The 16,593-nt window shown below is 46.3% G+C and overlaps 1 protein-coding gene across 4 annotated transcripts in view; it reads left to right on the forward strand.

The window, feature by feature from the left end:
- Positions 1-206: 206 nt before the first annotated feature.
- LOC144153684 (uncharacterized) overlaps positions 207-16,593 on the forward strand; it is a 163,729-nt gene continuing 147,342 nt past the window's right edge. For all 4 annotated transcript variants that reach the window (XM_077685354.1, XM_077685355.1, XM_077685356.1 and 1 more), the window contains exon 1: positions 207-892. The gene's annotated coding sequence lies outside the window, so the exon portion shown is untranslated. The remainder of the gene's footprint in view (positions 893-16,593) is intronic.

A 16,593-nucleotide genomic window follows, 5' to 3' on the forward strand; every position in this document is an offset into this window, starting at 1 on the left:
GCCAAGAAAAAACAACGAGCCCAGGAATTAAGAGGAGAAATCTCGCGCGGGAGAGCGGGTGTGTAACGTGGGTCCGCGACGGACGCCCGCCGAGCCTCGGGGTCGGGCGGCCTTGCCCCCAACCTCCTCCACGTCTCTTCCGCTCCTCCCCCGCTCGCTGTTATAATCACCTGCGTTACTATTGAAGCGCATTCCCTCTTCCTTTCTACGCGCGTACCACCGCCTTTCGCCCCGTCCTCAAGTATCGCCGTGCGCCGGGCGCTCGCGCCATTGAAAGCCGCGGCTGCTGTCGCGCCCGCCTGTCTCTCTCCCCGGCCGTGCCTCCCCTGTAATTCTTCGGCACTGAGCTCCCGCCGCACCTAACGCACACGCATCGGCCTCATTGTATTCGACGAAGGCACGTTGTCGACGGCCCACTGGCACACGTTGCGCCAACAATTCCATCGACTCATCGGTTTCGTACGAGGCGGCCTGCGGAAGACGGGGGCAGCGTTGGGTCGCGAACGACAGTAGCTGAGAAGTGATGCTGCATCCGTTCTACTGGACCGAGAATTAGTGACGTCGCAGCAATTTAATCCGTCGCGTCGCACGTTACACTGCTGCTTCAGTGAAACTGTGCTTGTGAACTGTGCTGGCGCACTCTCTATTCTAAGTGGCTGCGGAAAGTGTACTCATAAGGCTGTGCACAGTGAGTTTGCGGTCGGGACGAAGATCTCGCCGAGAAAAAAACCGCTTAGCCGGCGATTCATCAAGTGCAAGCTCTTCAGATTGTGTATTTTCAACCAACGGACGTCCCGCTGTGAGTTGCCTACGGATCACGGCTTTCGCCCCCACCAGTACGAAGAGGAACCAGTGGATTTGCAAAAATTTTGAACGCAGGAGAAAGAAAGGGGTGAGAGATGTTGCCGATCATTTTTTCTTATATTTGATTTTCATACATATTCAATTTCACACATATGTACAACAAACACATTTTTGTAGCTGCATGTATGAACGAAAGAGGTGAAGTGTATCACAATTTTAAAGCAGTGTGCCTTAACCCTGTTTACTTCACTTCGTCTCTTTATTTCAGCACTAACACTGTTCAAAGCCATCAAATGGGTCTGTTCGTACTATTACTAAGGCCTATTTTTCGTATTGTTTTCCGTGTAAAAAGGGAGGCAAATTCAGATAATCCTTTAAGCAGTCCTGCACCCTAACGAGAGACTTAACCAGAGAAAAGAAGCGGAAGAATTGGGTTTTTAAATCAAAATTTCAGTGAACTCATAGCGATAGCTCATACTGCTTGATCAGAATGTTATTGCCCAGTCTTAAAAAAAGCGAGTTCTTATAAATAAGGTCTTTTTTTGCAAGAACGCACTAAAATCTTACTTTTTACAACAACGCACTAAAATATGCACTTTTTAACAAGAGGGCCACTCACAGCGGAACACAATGGAATGGATTTGTGTACTTCTTGCCGATTCATTGCACTGCATTATACGCAATGCTTCTGAATTATAAATTGAAACTGAACTCAACCTGAAATAAAAGTCAGTATGTATACTTCGAAAAAAATGAAGAAGATTTATGGCCAGGAACATGCCTCTATGCCTTCGACATTATGATCTAAAAAAAAAGTATATTAGTTTTGCGCGACGAAACCATGCGTGGCTTATAATCGCGTCGTAGCTCACAGCTCCAGATAAATTTCGGCCACCAGAAGTTCTTTAACGTGAGCCGAAACCTGGTCTTCCATAAAAAACAAAAGAAAACAAAACAAAAAAAAACAAAAAAAACCTCTGCTGAGGGAGGGATCGAACGAGCGTCCCTCGGGCGCAGCAACACAACGTCTTGGTCGCTGAGTCACCATTTTTCTTTTTTTCTTTACAGCATTAAAACATATAATTACTGCACAATACAAGAGCTAGCAGCCACCCAAGAAGAAGCACATTCCAGCAGCTAAAATTAGGCGTCCGTCAAAAACTACGGGAAGCAGACACAGGCGTACATCAGATGCACCCGCTCTGGTGGCTCGGTTTGCACCGCATAACTGAGCCGCCCCAAAGCAGCCTGCTTCCTAAAAATGGCATTGGTTGGGCGAGGGCGTTCCGCATGCCGGTCAGTCATGCGGCATTTTCATAAGGAATACAATGCCATCGCAACAAATATATCATAGGGCACTCTAGCAGTATCTCGAAAATGCAAGAACCGAATTGTATACGCGGAAGTATTTGTGCCCTTTTTTTTTCTTTATTTTCACTCAGCTACCGCTGTGGAGATGTCAGGATATCCTATTCGCGCACAGCACTATCTAAGCGGCAATGTTTATGTTCTTTTTTTTTCTTTATCGTCACTCAGCTAACGCGGTGGAGATGTCAGGATATCCAATTGGCGGACAACACACTACAAATATTGTTACTTTTGTTAACTCAGAGTTTACCGACACTTTTCAACAGTTCTCAGCATGAAAGCGTGTGTATATAGCAGACGTTCAGAATTCCGGAATACGTTTTCGTGTATTAACCCCTGTATCAGAGTTAAGCGCTTCGTCATTATGCATAACCATGACGCAGATTGTGCTGCGCGAGTCCATCTTTTATACACCTGTCAATGCAAGCGCTTACTCCTCTCAAGTGTAAACGCTGTGACTTTTGAGAGCTTTCCGTTATTTTAAGTGACAACGGAGCACAACTGCAAGCTAGCACGCTGGGCAGAAAGTGAGGGGGTAAGACGAGCCTTCGCAGCCAAGCGCGATTCTGTTCGGCACGTGCGCTTTTCGTAATAGCAAACCCACGGAAAGCGAGGTGGGAAGGTATCGGTAAGGTATGGTTACCTTAAGAGAACGGCAAAGAATACTCTCGCTAGAATTCAGGTATGGGCGCACGTTATTATACCCGTGTGTATCTCCATAGCCACAGGCGAAAGGAAGCGGCCCGTGTAGCAGGATGGTACCATTTCTCGTTTTCATGCGGAGCTGAATATGTACATTAGGAAACATACGAGATTTGCTTTAAAATTAGCGTATGTTAAGCCCTGCGTCGAAAAAAAAAACAGTATTGTTAGGGTTACGGTTCCGAACCGGTTCGCATACCGGTTAAGAAGCTTGAAGCCGGTGTGAGAATTGGTTCGATCAGTTATCTAATCGCCGAAGAAATAGTAGGTTAAGAGCCCGTGAACGCATAATACAAATTAAAATTTCTGAATCCTGGTTTCTACCAATAAGAATGGTGAAATATTAGAGACAACAAATGCAGCAGTAGCAATTCGCCAGCCACTTTCTCGCCCAGCCGTTATGTCGTCCGAGGGACTAGTTGATGTTCTTTTTACTAGTGATGAGAGAGATGTCCCTTCGGAATTTTGAATTTGGACGTAAAATGTCTCCATAGCTTCTTTTGCGCAAGGAATAAAATATCTGAAGTTGACTGGCAGCAGAAAAACTTTCCCAAATTCCAAAGTCGGTTCTCGTAACAGACGTATTTTAAGAATCGCGCAAAATTTCGAAACTTCTACCTCTGGAAAACACAAAATATTGCAGCTATACAGCATATGTTTCTTCTACCAGGACGTTTCATACCTATAAATGAGCTGACGTTTTTTTTTTTTTTTTTTGTTTCCAGACGGAATTTTTTTTCAATAAATGTTTCAAACTCGACACGTTTTCAAAAGTGTCAAAATGGCGGGTCATATATTTCCGAATCTACACAAGCTACTGAGATCATTTTTCAGCAGTAATATTTTTCATCATTTTCGGCTTTTGTGCCAATCTTGGTTGGTGTAGCAAAAATTGTTCAATTTGAAAACATGCAGTGCAATGAACTCAAGATAAGTCGGGCATTTGTTGTATTTTGGAAACCAGTATAAAAAAGTTGTCTTGAATTTTTTTAAGCTTTCACAAATCGAAGCCAAGATGGTTCTTTATAAGATGCATCAAAAACGGGTTACATTAGTTCTGTATTTTTGTAGCCGCAACGTGGGAAGAATTACCTTATTAGCTGTATTGAGTGGTTTCTAAAAAACTTCTGACGACAATGTAAGACAAGAAATTCCTCGTAGAAACTTGTTCGCGCTAGGCGTCCTGATAATCGAACGATTATAGTAGGCGTTATATGCAGTGATAAGGGACGTCTAGAAAAAGATGTACCTCCTGGTTTTGTGCTTATTTGATGGCTGAACGCAGCAAAAAACCACACAAACTATTTTCGTGTGAACTTTGCGCGTTATACTTTGCAAACCAAGTGACGGGTCTAAACTTCTCAATGTTTGTCTGCGGGAACACACTTGTAAAAAATCTGGTCATGTCTGATGAGGCGTACCGTATTTTGCTGGGCGGCAGAAAAAAAGAAAGATCACCTGGGGATTTTTAACGAATGTCGAAATATCGACACATAGGCGTTTTCGTTTTTTGTCAACACCAGAAAAACGGCCACCGGAAGCGGTTATACAACATGCATCCTTTCTAGTGGCGTAGCCACGAAACTTCTCCTGCGGATAACACTTGCGAAGTGCTTACACTTTTCCGGTGGGCACCTTTTTAATTGATTGATTTGATTGATTGTAGGGTTTAACACGCCGACGCAACGCAGGCGATGAGGCGCGCCGTAGTGGAGGGCTCCGGATTAATTTTGACCACCTGGGGATCTTTAACGTGCGCCGAAATCTCGTACACACGGGCGTTTTTGCTTTTCGCCTCCATCAGAAAAGCGACCGCCGCGGCCGGGAATCGAACCCGCGACCTCGTGCTCAGCAGCGCAACGCCTTAGCCACTGAGCCACCGCGGCGGGTGGGCACCTTTTTAAACAAATTATGAAATGCAATAAGGAGGCATGCTTAGGGTGTGGGTCTCCGCCGTTGCGTAGTGCAGCAATCTTGAAGCCCCGATACTTTTATACATTCGGAACAACGAAAGGGAAAAGTGGATGATTCATATCGCCTGCAGACTGCTGAGTGCGACATTTCTTTTGGTCAGCCTAGCGCTCTGGACGAGTGACCAGCAGCAACGTATTGTCGGGATGAATCTGAAGAGCGGGAGAGAAGTTCTTTATTGAAGAAGGAAATGCAGAGAGGTTTGCCAACATGCGCACATCGACATGCTACTCTGCAGGAAGGGGAATGGAAAAATTTAGACGATTAGTAAAAAGAGGACTAACAGAGGAGAGGAGAAGAAAAAGAGATAGCCTCATATATAGCGGCATTCGATGTAGCGAGGACTGTCCGAATAAGTGGGGATATAATGTCTCAGCGATGCCAGTACCTTCAAGAGAGTTAAATAACGGTGATCGCTCGGGTGACAAAAAAACACCCAGCGCGCCATGTTAGGGGGTGTATCAGGATTGTGTCATGCAAGAGATAACGACGGGGAGAAGGCACTGCTACCTTTATCTGCAAAGTTCGGAAAACGGCCGCGGTGTAAGTTGAAAGGCCCACCGATCGATGCTCTCGCGACCACCTTCAGGTTGATCAAGACTGTGTGGGAACCACGTGAAGAGCATTGATGATGTTATGATTACTCTGAAAAAAATGAGCTAGAGGTTGCGAAGTATATCGTGCGTGAAAGAGAAAAGCCCGGATGACATTGACTGCGCATTATCAACACCACGTGTTCTAACAGTTTCGTCGTGAAGTGCTATTCGTTGTTTATTTTTCCCGTGCAGTTCCGGTTCGGCTTCAGCCAGTTGAAAATATAATAGTTTGGGTTCGGGTTCAGCTGCGGCAAAAATAACTTCGATACCCGTTTTCCGCTTCGTTCGGTTACGGTTCGGCACCATCATTTTAAGGTATGAACGCTCGGGAAATCGTATTGCTAAACCGTTCCTCTTGGTTCCAAACTTAAATTTGATAGGAGTGCACGAACACAAAGCACCCCTATGACGAACACGCGCATGCACGCACTAACGCACCACACGTACAAACGCGCGTACGTACGCACACGTAAACAAATGCCCAAAAATCGCCGCATTCATTCGCTGTCCAAGCTGTTCGTTTCGCAAGTGACGTGTTGCGAAGTTCGAACAGCCAAAACCTGTTGAGGCAGGAAGAAATTTCTATTGGCAAAGCCACAGTTCTGTAGTCTTCTGGCCTTATACGCCTCGATGCAAATTTATGCAAAGCGTTTCAGCCGGCCGGCGTATTCGCACGGATGCTATTTCGTTATTTGTCGTTGCGACAGTCCTTTTAACTTTACCGTCTTGCATCGGCTGAGCTACTTATAAGATGATCGCAGCGCCAGGAGACCGCATTTTGCGTGGTTGGCATTCAGGAGACATTAAGGACGGCGTGATTGGCATTCCGAAGACGTAAAAGAAGCCTCAGAATGCATTGCAGCCCGCATTTGTTTCCTCGAGATGGCTTCGCATTTGGCGCAAAATTCCTTGCGGTTGAAAACGCTTTTGAGAAGTACAGCTGTTGGTAGACCAATACACTATTTTGTACTTCCAGTGATTCAGGATCACTTGTCCCCAAAATAACTCCTGGGCTAGGCGATTTCAAGTAACCTGCCATAAAAGGTATCCTCTTTGGCTGAGATTCACTGATTCATAGCTTCGCACAACGCAGCGAAATACTGAGCGGTGGGGATGGGGGGCAGGAAACAAACCCGCGCAGCTTGCCGATTACCGGGAACTTAGATGTTGCGTATTTTTCTTCTATCAGCGACCCCCGCCACATATATTACGTTCCGTTATATTGCCGCGAACGATGCATTGGGTTTGTTTGTTTGTTCGTTTATGTACCCGCCGCGGTGGCTCAGTGGCTAAGGCATTGCGCTGCTGAGCACGAGGTCGCGGGTTCGATTCCCGGCCGCGGCGGCCGCTTTTCTGATGGAGGCGAAAAGCAAAAACACCCGTGTGTACGAGATTTCGGTGCACGTTAAAGATCCCCAGGTGGTCAAAATTAATCCGGAGCCCTCCACTACAGCGCGCCTCATCGCCTGCGTTGCGTCGGCGCGTGAAACCCTACAATCAATCAATTGTTTGTTTATGTTTTGTTTTACTGCCCGGCCGCGCCCGGCTATGTTATGTGTGTCCCAAGCGAAACGCGTGTTCCATTCTTTATTTTTATGCCGCACGGTTTATCTCGTTCTGATACGGAGAGCGTTTCGCCCTAACGTCTCTAGCCTGGAATAATCTTCTTTGATCTATAATCTTCTGGATGTAAGTCGACGGTTCGAGAAACACTGGCGCGAAAAGATAAAAACCTGCAGAGCAGACACCGCGGTATTCGACTCCCCGACGCTCGCTTACGCACGTCACTTTGCTGACTGCTGCTTCGCCGCCTGTGTATTCTTTGAGTTGTTAGGGGAGCACAAGTTCACTCCAATAAACTTGTTTTCCTTGAAGACAACGGCGCGGTCTTTGGCTTCGTGACAATATGATCATATATATATATACCTTACAAACTACTCTAAACTTAAAAGTTAAAATGGTGTGTGTGTGGATAAGTTGATACGGTGTTCGTTTAAAGGAGCCATGAAGAGAAAACACCAGTTTGATTCATTCGAAAGATTGCCTCGTTAGAACCATAACGACACCACTTATAACGCAAACTTCGCTCAAATAAGCTACATAATTAGGAAAAAAGGAAATGACCATGCGACCCACCAGCTCATTTTCCGCAACAGAACCTGTGATGTCACTTGGGAATGCTCTGCGATTGGCGAAGGCCGGCAAAAGCAAACGCATGTTAGGCAGAGCTTACAGTTTGCATAGCGAGCTAAATGCCCGTGAAACATACTGCACATTCTTTTTATGACAAAGAACGGTGGAGTAAACGGTTGAAGGTCCGAACGAACTCGCAAGCGTGTGCGCCAATGAATACGAAACTAGCGCCGGCCGAGCTCGACATCTAGCCGTCGCGCAGACGAATTTTCGGGTTCGAAGCTCTTCGGGGCCAACGAACCGTTCAGGCACGCACAGCCGCGACCTTGCTTCGTATCGTAATCCCTTCACAGGAGGTTGGCCGTCATATCGCCAACCAGCAAAGGTAAAAATAGAAACGAGGGGAGTAAGGAACAGCAAGAAGCGACGAGATAGTGCCAGTCGTCGCGTAAGTTTCGAATGGTGTTGGCTTGCTGCTGTCGTTACGAGCTCGTTTCCAGTTTACAACCACTGAAAACTTCAGTTTGTTCGAGTACTTTACAATGAAATTTCGTTGCTGCGTTTTGAAATGCCCATGTAGTACGGGCAAATCGTCGAGGGAGTGCGACATCCCCGCCGGTGAGGAGATCTCCTTTCATGTGCTGCGCAACGAAGAACCTAGGCGAAGCAAGTGGCTACGTTTTGTGAACTTTGCAAACGGAGGAGAAAGAGAGCTAAAGGAAGTACGAGTGTGCTCGCTTCATTTCCGAGGAAGTGATTACGGCAGGGACCCTTACGTTAGCTCACTCCTGGCACATGCTGGCGCTCGTCGCCGACTTCGTCAAATCGCTCTGACCTTGCGGAAAAAAATGCCGTAAACACCGCACATTGACGCTCGTATCTTTCTGGTCGAAGCAGAGAGCTCGCGCGAACGGCTTTCCATACACGACACCGGCCAACTGGCATAAGTGATACTGCTACTGAAATTGAACTATTATTAACCGTAATCAAAATACCGCACATACGTACCAGTCTATATTCGTCCGTCGCGACGGGGCTGACGAGGCAGCGGTGCCGACGGCTGGACGTTCGTCTGTTGTGGCTATCGCGGAATGGTCGCTTTCCCGTCCACCGCGTATCCCACAACTCTTGCCGCTCGTGCACTTAGAAGCATTGAGCGTTTTTGTGGTGTGAGGTTGTTAAATAAATGCAAGCCCGAGCTCCTCGGCGAGAGTTTTGTTCTCCGGATCAGGCGATTCCATGACGAGGGCTGCGGGTGCACTAGGTTTTACTAGTATTTTTAAAATGGCCGCCGTCTCGACGACTCCCGCGTGTGGGTGCTATATGGAGTCGACATACTAAGTATCTGTTTCATGGACCGGCTCTATGACGCCATTGTACACGTCACGGAATGTTCAATTTTAACGGGAGATTTAAAATTTTGGCTTAAATTGCCTTATTTCTCAGTGAATAAAGCATCATTTGTTTCCGGGAAAGCGCTTGGGGTACTATGAAACACCTAATCTATCGAATAAAACAAACTTTTGTTTTCTCTTCATGGCTCCTTTAAGGAGCGACGGATCCAATATGTGCTCTGCGCCTGAAGCTGCTCATCCTACCCGATTATCCGCACCCGCCCTTTAATCGTGGAATTTGGCAGAGAAGTGGAAAGTAGAGAGAGCAGATTTGAGGTCAGCTAAAGGCAAATTTTTGTAGATTTTTCTAGAAGCATGCGGGTCTATAACTGCAGTTGTAGCGTTTAGGTTACGTAATTTCCACCCGCTGTGGTGGCGCAGAGCTCCTGAGCACAAAGAAACGGGTTAGATCCTGACTGCGGTGGCGGCTTTTCATATTGAGGCGAAAAGGAAAACGTCCATGTGTCGAGATTTCGGCGCAGGTTGAAGATCCCAGCGTGGTCAAAATTTATGCTGAGGATTCCACTACGACGCGCCTCATAGTCAGCATGTATTTTCGGCAGCCTTAAACGGACAATAGAGGGCGGAATGAAATTTTATTTTAACTGAATGATCATACGTTTCGTAGCTCTCTCGGCTTTTTGTTCGACGAGCAACTATACGTAATTTGCTGAGAAATAAGTAAACAAAGCTGGCGTTCCTGCCACCCGCTTCCCTTTCATTTTTTCGTGACGTAGCCTTTGCATCACAAAACGGGAGCGAAGCACCGGTGTGGACTAGAGCGTAGACACTGGCATCGGTAGCTTTTACGTCTCGAAGCCATGGCCGACTACTGCGACGTTTCTCTGGCCAAGGAGGCTGGCTGGGACGTTTATGATTTTTAATCGACGGAATGAGAAACACGTTTAGATGAGCGAGCGGCCAGTGTGCCCGCCTATTCCGGCGCCCCAGACCCCATCAAACAGGCTGCGAGCGTTTGGTATTATGGAGGGTTGCGACGAAGCCGCTTTTCAAGCAACAAGCGATGTTTCGAATATCAAGCGCGGTGTCTCGGACTTCCCGCTGGCGCCGTTCTGGAGGTCACCTTTAATTCACCTTGTCCGGTGATCACAGCCATCTCATATTTTCTTCGCATGGTCTGAACCTAGCGTGAAATAAACACCTGTAAACACACTTCACAGCATCCATGTCGGCAGTCATCGTTGCCCGCGCTTCCCCTGGCTCAAACATAACAGGAGCAAAGCGGCGCACGCTTTACGGATTGTCAATGGCAGCTCGAGGCGAGCGGGCGGATCGGTCAGCTAACCACTCGCACTAAGTTCATTTCAGGGACGATTATGTTCGAACCGGGCGCACTTCACTGATAGCAACATTTTAAATAAAGTGTCACTCTTTTTTCTACTCCTCTCACTCCGCGCGCGGAGAACGGAAGATTAGGTCAGGCAGGTCGCTTAACCACCCGCAATGCATCTTGTTACTTTCTCCGCTTCTTGTGTAGGGACTCTAGCTGCTTCCTTTCGGGTATATTGCTTGCAGGATCTCGGGCGCTCACCGTCATAGGTTATTGACTTAGCTAATTACTCACCAATTCTTCCTGCCTCGCAGTGTGTAAAATATTTAGTCTGTGTTTTTTAGATACGATGAGCTCACGGAAAGCTTTGATTTACGTTTATTCCACGTGCTCAACCCACGAAGAACTGTTTATTTAAGGAAAACATCTGTAGATGCTTCTCCAATGAGCTCTCGCCGTTAATCACTTTTATGACACGACAAACCGTCGTAACAAAAAACGTACGCGGCGTCGTCGCCCTTTTCACATTTATCGCGTTTTCTGACTCATTATACTACTGCTAGTCACGATAATGTTTGATTTAGATTTTCGGCACAGCAATCCATCGATACAGGCCAACTTGTTTCCACCCTTTAGTGTCCCCTTGAACCTCCAAATCAAATCACTCAGGTTATATAATGTCTTGATTAGCACGGTATTTTCGAGTGTAAACTTTGGTCGAACGCTGAAAGAAACATCGCAGCGAGTGGCACGGGCTTCACAGAGAGCCGGCTATATTGACGCCGAGGCGCACGAAAAGCAGGAGGCCGTGCCTTGAAAATTAGCTCTCATTCAGACCGGAGGCACGCGTGCCCCGGTGAATTCCATTTTAGGCGCCCGTAGGACGCTTTCAGAGAGCATCACCAGCGCTCCTGTGTTTCCCGAACCCAACGGAGCACTGTGCGTTTACCTGATCCTATCATTGAAGGAATTCATGAAAAGTGTTGTTTCCAAGGCACCGGATCGCTACTCGTTGCGACGTTCTTTGTTGTATCCTTCTTCGCTCACATTGTCAGGGTCACGTTCGGTAGGTGAGCAGCGGGCGGCTGACAAACACGGGTAACGGTTTAGTTAAACTTGCTGCTAGTTTAGTTGATTCATAGAGTTCAAAGTAACCATTATCGCAGATTTAACATACAGAGCACAATACAGACGGACAGGACAGGCGCTACTACAACTGATTTTATCTCAAAGCAATATCTTCGAATATCTTCGGTGGCGATAAGATGATTGTGGTAGTAACAATGACAAGTCCATGCTGCACAGGTAAGGAATTGTTCTACAAACGAAACTGCTTATCAGGATCCTGATGAGAAGTGCGTTTTTGTGTTTGCGTCTTGCTTAAAGAGAAACAAACAGAGCAAGTTGGCATTCGTTCATAGTAAAAAACTTTGCAAAAGCAGATACACTTCCGAAAAGGAAACACACCGATAAGCGCGGACTATCAACTACAATTTTTCGGACCGCAGGGGAACGAAAAATCGTCGAAATAAAACAGCAGCGCGAAGAATCCGCGGATCGCAAAAACGAATTTTACGTTATTTAAACAGGACTGAATAGGTTGCGAATGGTTCCTTGCTTTAAATCCGTCCTTCATGCGAGAACGTCTGCTTGCACATCTGCAAGCGTCACGTTTTCTTTGTAAACATTGGACAACAAATCCAAAGCTTTGGCAATGACGGTTGCGGGCAGTTTTTTTTAAACAATAACTTTATTTACAGAAATAAATGTGAGTACAGTTGATATGGGGGCAGGAGATAGGACGTGAAAGTGCGAGAGCGCTTACACGGCGTATTATTATACATGGACACCGGGAGTGTCTTCGCCGGAGTTAGAGTCGCTTTGAGAGAGCGCGGTCACTGCGCACGATCTTGCCGTTCGTTAGCTCCGCGCACAACACTATGTTGCTCTCCCCTCCAGCAAACTCTCGAAATGTCGCTGAAGATCCAAGTTGGTTACCCGGGAGTTAAGCCAATTCCCCTCCAATCCAAACCTAGCTGGGTGGCCATGATTCAAAATGGCGCCGTCCTGGAGTCGCACCGTGGCTCTGTGACGGAAAACTGTGTCAGAAAAATCAAGCTTTTGGATTTATTTTGTCGGAAATATTCGTTGTTCATATACCTCATTCCTATGATACAACTGGCGGTTCCTTAGGAAAGGCCGTAATATCCAGCAAGTCCGAATTTTTGGAGTGTGGAAAAACGGTCGGCTACTCTATATTGTTACTTGGCGGCAGGAAACAGATGAGAGGAACCATGACAGATGATGGATGATCTATTTACATTGTGTACAAGCGGCGATGGCACAGTGCGCGTAGGCTGCACACCATCCCCTCCTCGTCGCCGTCATTGTCATCGTTATCGTTGATGGTGGGCCCGATATGCGATAAAGGGACATAGCGGAGAATGCCCCATGGGGTATTGACCGCCATGCCCCGTGACCCCCCCTCCCGCAGTCAATGGGTGGGTGGGGTGAAAATGAGAATGAGAGAGAAGAGAATAAAAGTAAAAAAGTTCTTCCCACCACAGATGACGACGGAGAGTTCGGTAAGATACTTGGAATGTATTCTGGAATACAAATACCTAGATACATGCGTTGGGCGCCTAAAATACCGATACTAAGATAAAGTTAAGTCTGATGTAACGGGATATTTTACCTGTGCTTTTGCAGGTCCAGGAAAAAACAATATTCCGGAGCACATAAAAAATACGGCACAGGTACTGAAATAATTTGTTTTTCAATTCAGTGGTCTGATGTTCTAAAATACATTTTTCAGGAAGCGTTTATTTGAAAGCCAATAGATCCACAAAACTGAATCACTCATACAATGCGATCTTGAAGAAAATTGGTAACTTCGCTCGCCCCATGAGAAAACAAGATTAATAGCGCTTAGGAAAAAGCAGCTTCTCAAGCAAGCTGTCTTCTAGGCAATGTCAACGTGGTTGGAGCCCGAGGCTCGCAACCGAGAGAAGACTCTCTACCGCTGCAGAAGAGCACAGGTTTGTGTCATACCAAACAAACACCGCCTTAATAGCCGGAACGTCTTACAGCAAGGCTAAATCTATACTGGGGTCGCACATAGTATAAAATACCCAGTGACAGTAAAATGAGTGGCGACACGCGTTTTACCGGCGCTTCGGTGGTCGAACCCCCCGATTTCCTTTATGTGACTGCCCGAACCAAGTAGAACCAGGACACAGACATGTGTCATGTGGTGGCAATTATCTACCCGGCTGCCTCATCGGTGCCTCGAGGAGCATTTCAAGCAAGCATTGCCCCCCCCTAGAGGAAATTCAGGAGATGTAAAACTCAGAGAGGGTACACGAAAGCAGGCGGTATGGCTCCAACCAAACAAAATAGCGACGTCTTCGGCGCCACGAAAAATGTAACGACATACTCCTACATGCATATGTCACGATATAAACAACACAGCGTAAAAGTATATCACTACTGAGATACAAATCCATTTTTAAAATGTATTTCATTATTGAAATACAGATACTCAAAAGTATCTCGGGGGTAGTATCGCGATATCGTGATACTGGCGATATCGCGATATGGCGATATCTCGGTATCGCGGTATCGCAGTATCGCAGTATCGCGGTACCGTGATACTGGCATTCAAACCTGAGTCTTTAAAACACCCTATGTAGGTATTGCGGCGTGAAGCGGAGCGCGGCGTATATAACAGCAAGCGAAGAGGGTGGGACTTGTATGTGCCTAAGACAGCCTTCCAAAAACGGTTCTGGTACAATCCGCTCTCGTACTCACGTCCGGCATGCTAACATCTTCATTTTACGTGACGTGCCGATACGCTAAAAGATTATCCCGTAGAAAAGTGCCGTATCAGACCTACTGCCGGTATTATTATCACTATCAATTCGTGTAATGATCTGCCCATTCCACCAGGCTCTTTGTGGTGAAAACATTGCTTTTGTAACGCATTTTTAAACAAACATAATTTTCATCATATCCTGGATGAACGTTTAGCTTTGTTTCTTAGTAAAGCGTAGCTGTCTCAGTTCCACTGGTGGCGGTGCCGTTACCAAAGCTCACTGCAGGAAATCCAACTTTAAACATGGAAAGAGGTGATGATGATGATGATGACGACGACGACGATTATTATTATCATCATCATGATGATGATGATGATGATGATGATTATGGGTCCCTCGGCAATGAAGCCGACGACTATCCGCCTGCGCCAGATCGGATCCAGGTTTTTTTTTCTGAGGGGTGCGATAAGCTTCTATCAGTGATGATGAGGAGGAGAATGACGGAAGCAGCCTTTTTTATTCCCCCGAAATATTGGAAAACCAAACATACGAGAAAGAAAAAAAATCATCAACTAGACTTTTCATACGACTAGAGGAGTCAACATTTTGGCCTATAAATTCCAAAATTAAGGGGGGGGGGGTGTCGGGACACCCGTACCTTCATCTCAATCCGCCAAGGTAACGGGCCACCACCGCTTTATCTTTTTGTAGCGTGAGCTACACTGGCCGAGGTTGAGCAGTTTCGCGTGGCTCCTGGAGAGCCGTGCAGCGTATGCGCGAGGAGCAGTGACGTTTCACGGCGCACAGCTGGCGCGCCGGAGCCGCCGCCGCCGCCACTGGATTGGACTGAATTGAATGGGATTAGATTAAGTGTATTGGATTGGATTGGAGTGGGAATCGTTTTAGCAGTAATAAGCATGACAATCAGCTAATCCTAGACAACAAGGAAACCTAAGAATAACCAGCTGAACCTTAACTCACCCTAAGTATATCGCGGCAGTTAAAGAGGAAAAAAGCGTCCTGGTCCCGGACTTCTTTTCGCGGAAACACCTGGGAGATTTCCGCTATATCTGTCCGACTAACGCCATTTGATTTTCACACGCATAAAGTCTTCCCCTGTCATCCATCGTCATCGTTATACGGAGGTGCTTCTGATTTTATATATCTGGTCGCACGGCTTGAGCCTGACAAGTAAATAGGCATCACATTCTTCCCTTTATTATGCTTTCCCTAATTTCTGTTTGTGCATTTTGCGCGCGTTACTTCCGCTGGTTATTCTGTCCCAGTAAAATTTATCCCAGTGATTTAAAACCCCGCGCTCATTTTCCATGAAATGTCTATTGATGGGAATATAAGAAACGTAGCTGGAATTCTAATACGAGATAACTTAGTGTGCAAGCGTCATCCGTTTGGTCAGGATTTATTGGTGTTAATACTAAAATTACTGAGTTGGGATTGCAGTTTTAAAGTAATGTGCACGTTTGAATTCAATCATGTAATAGTACTTCTGCGATATAAAACTAGGTTTCATCGAAAGCGACGTGTTCCTAGGAAGTATCTGTTTTTTAACATTTCTAGTCTACTGCACGAAGTAGGAGATTGTGCTACTTAATGTGTCGATGAGTGGGCGCATGCGCGCCAGCTGATGTGTGCGCGTGAGCTTAAAGCCATCGAATGTTAACTAGCGGTAGTAGTCATAATGATGCAAGCACAAACGTTTCGCTTTGACTTATGTTCCGAAACACCCATTCGATCATGCCTGCATGCCACCTTGTACTTTTATGACGTTTTTGCCTCTTTTCTAACCCTTGGCTTTCATTTCCTGTTGCTAGAGGCGGGGGCCCTAATGTGGGCATATAATCAGGCCACACTTTGTTATTGCAACGAAGGATATGTTGGTGCAACTTCAAACAGCTCTCCCGGAATCTGTTTTTTGTCCACGCACCCGACTCCAGACAATGCGCTCATCTAGAAGTCATTGTTATGTCACACGCACGTTTTTTCCTCCTCCATTCCTGAGCCCTGTTGATGGTAGCAATTTTCACAGCAAAAAGCCCCCGAAGGAAATCTTCCCCGTAGCGCCCATGTAGACTGAATTTGTATACGGGTGCCTTGGAAGCAGCTGCATTTCTTATTATGCACCTACACTGTACAGGGCTTTTAAACGAAGTTGACATCATTGGGGCTTCATGCGTTGTAGATGTCCGGGAATGAAAAACCCCTGGACTTGTTGTGTACCCCTCAAAGGTGAGGCATTCTATTATGCGACGTATTGGAAAAGAAACATCCCGAATGCCGTCACCACCGATGCTTTGCAACTCAGGCTTATATGTCCCATCCCTTCGATATGCACACTGACAAAATTAGTTTGCACTATCCGCCATTTTTAAAGTCAAAACACGGCTTAGACAACAAATTTATACGTCTCATCATTTGTATACGCATTTTGGGTACATTTCATATCAACAGGCACCACTTTCAAGATTAATAGAGTCAAAATAAAAGCCTGTGTGCGTGCG

This window comes from Haemaphysalis longicornis, unplaced genomic scaffold, assembly GCF_048455015.1.
Source record: "Haemaphysalis longicornis isolate Haplotype H1 unplaced genomic scaffold, Haemaphysalis longicornis Haplotype H1 scaffold_9, whole genome shotgun sequence".
Taxonomy (NCBI): Eukaryota; Metazoa; Arthropoda; class Arachnida; order Ixodida; family Ixodidae; genus Haemaphysalis; species Haemaphysalis longicornis.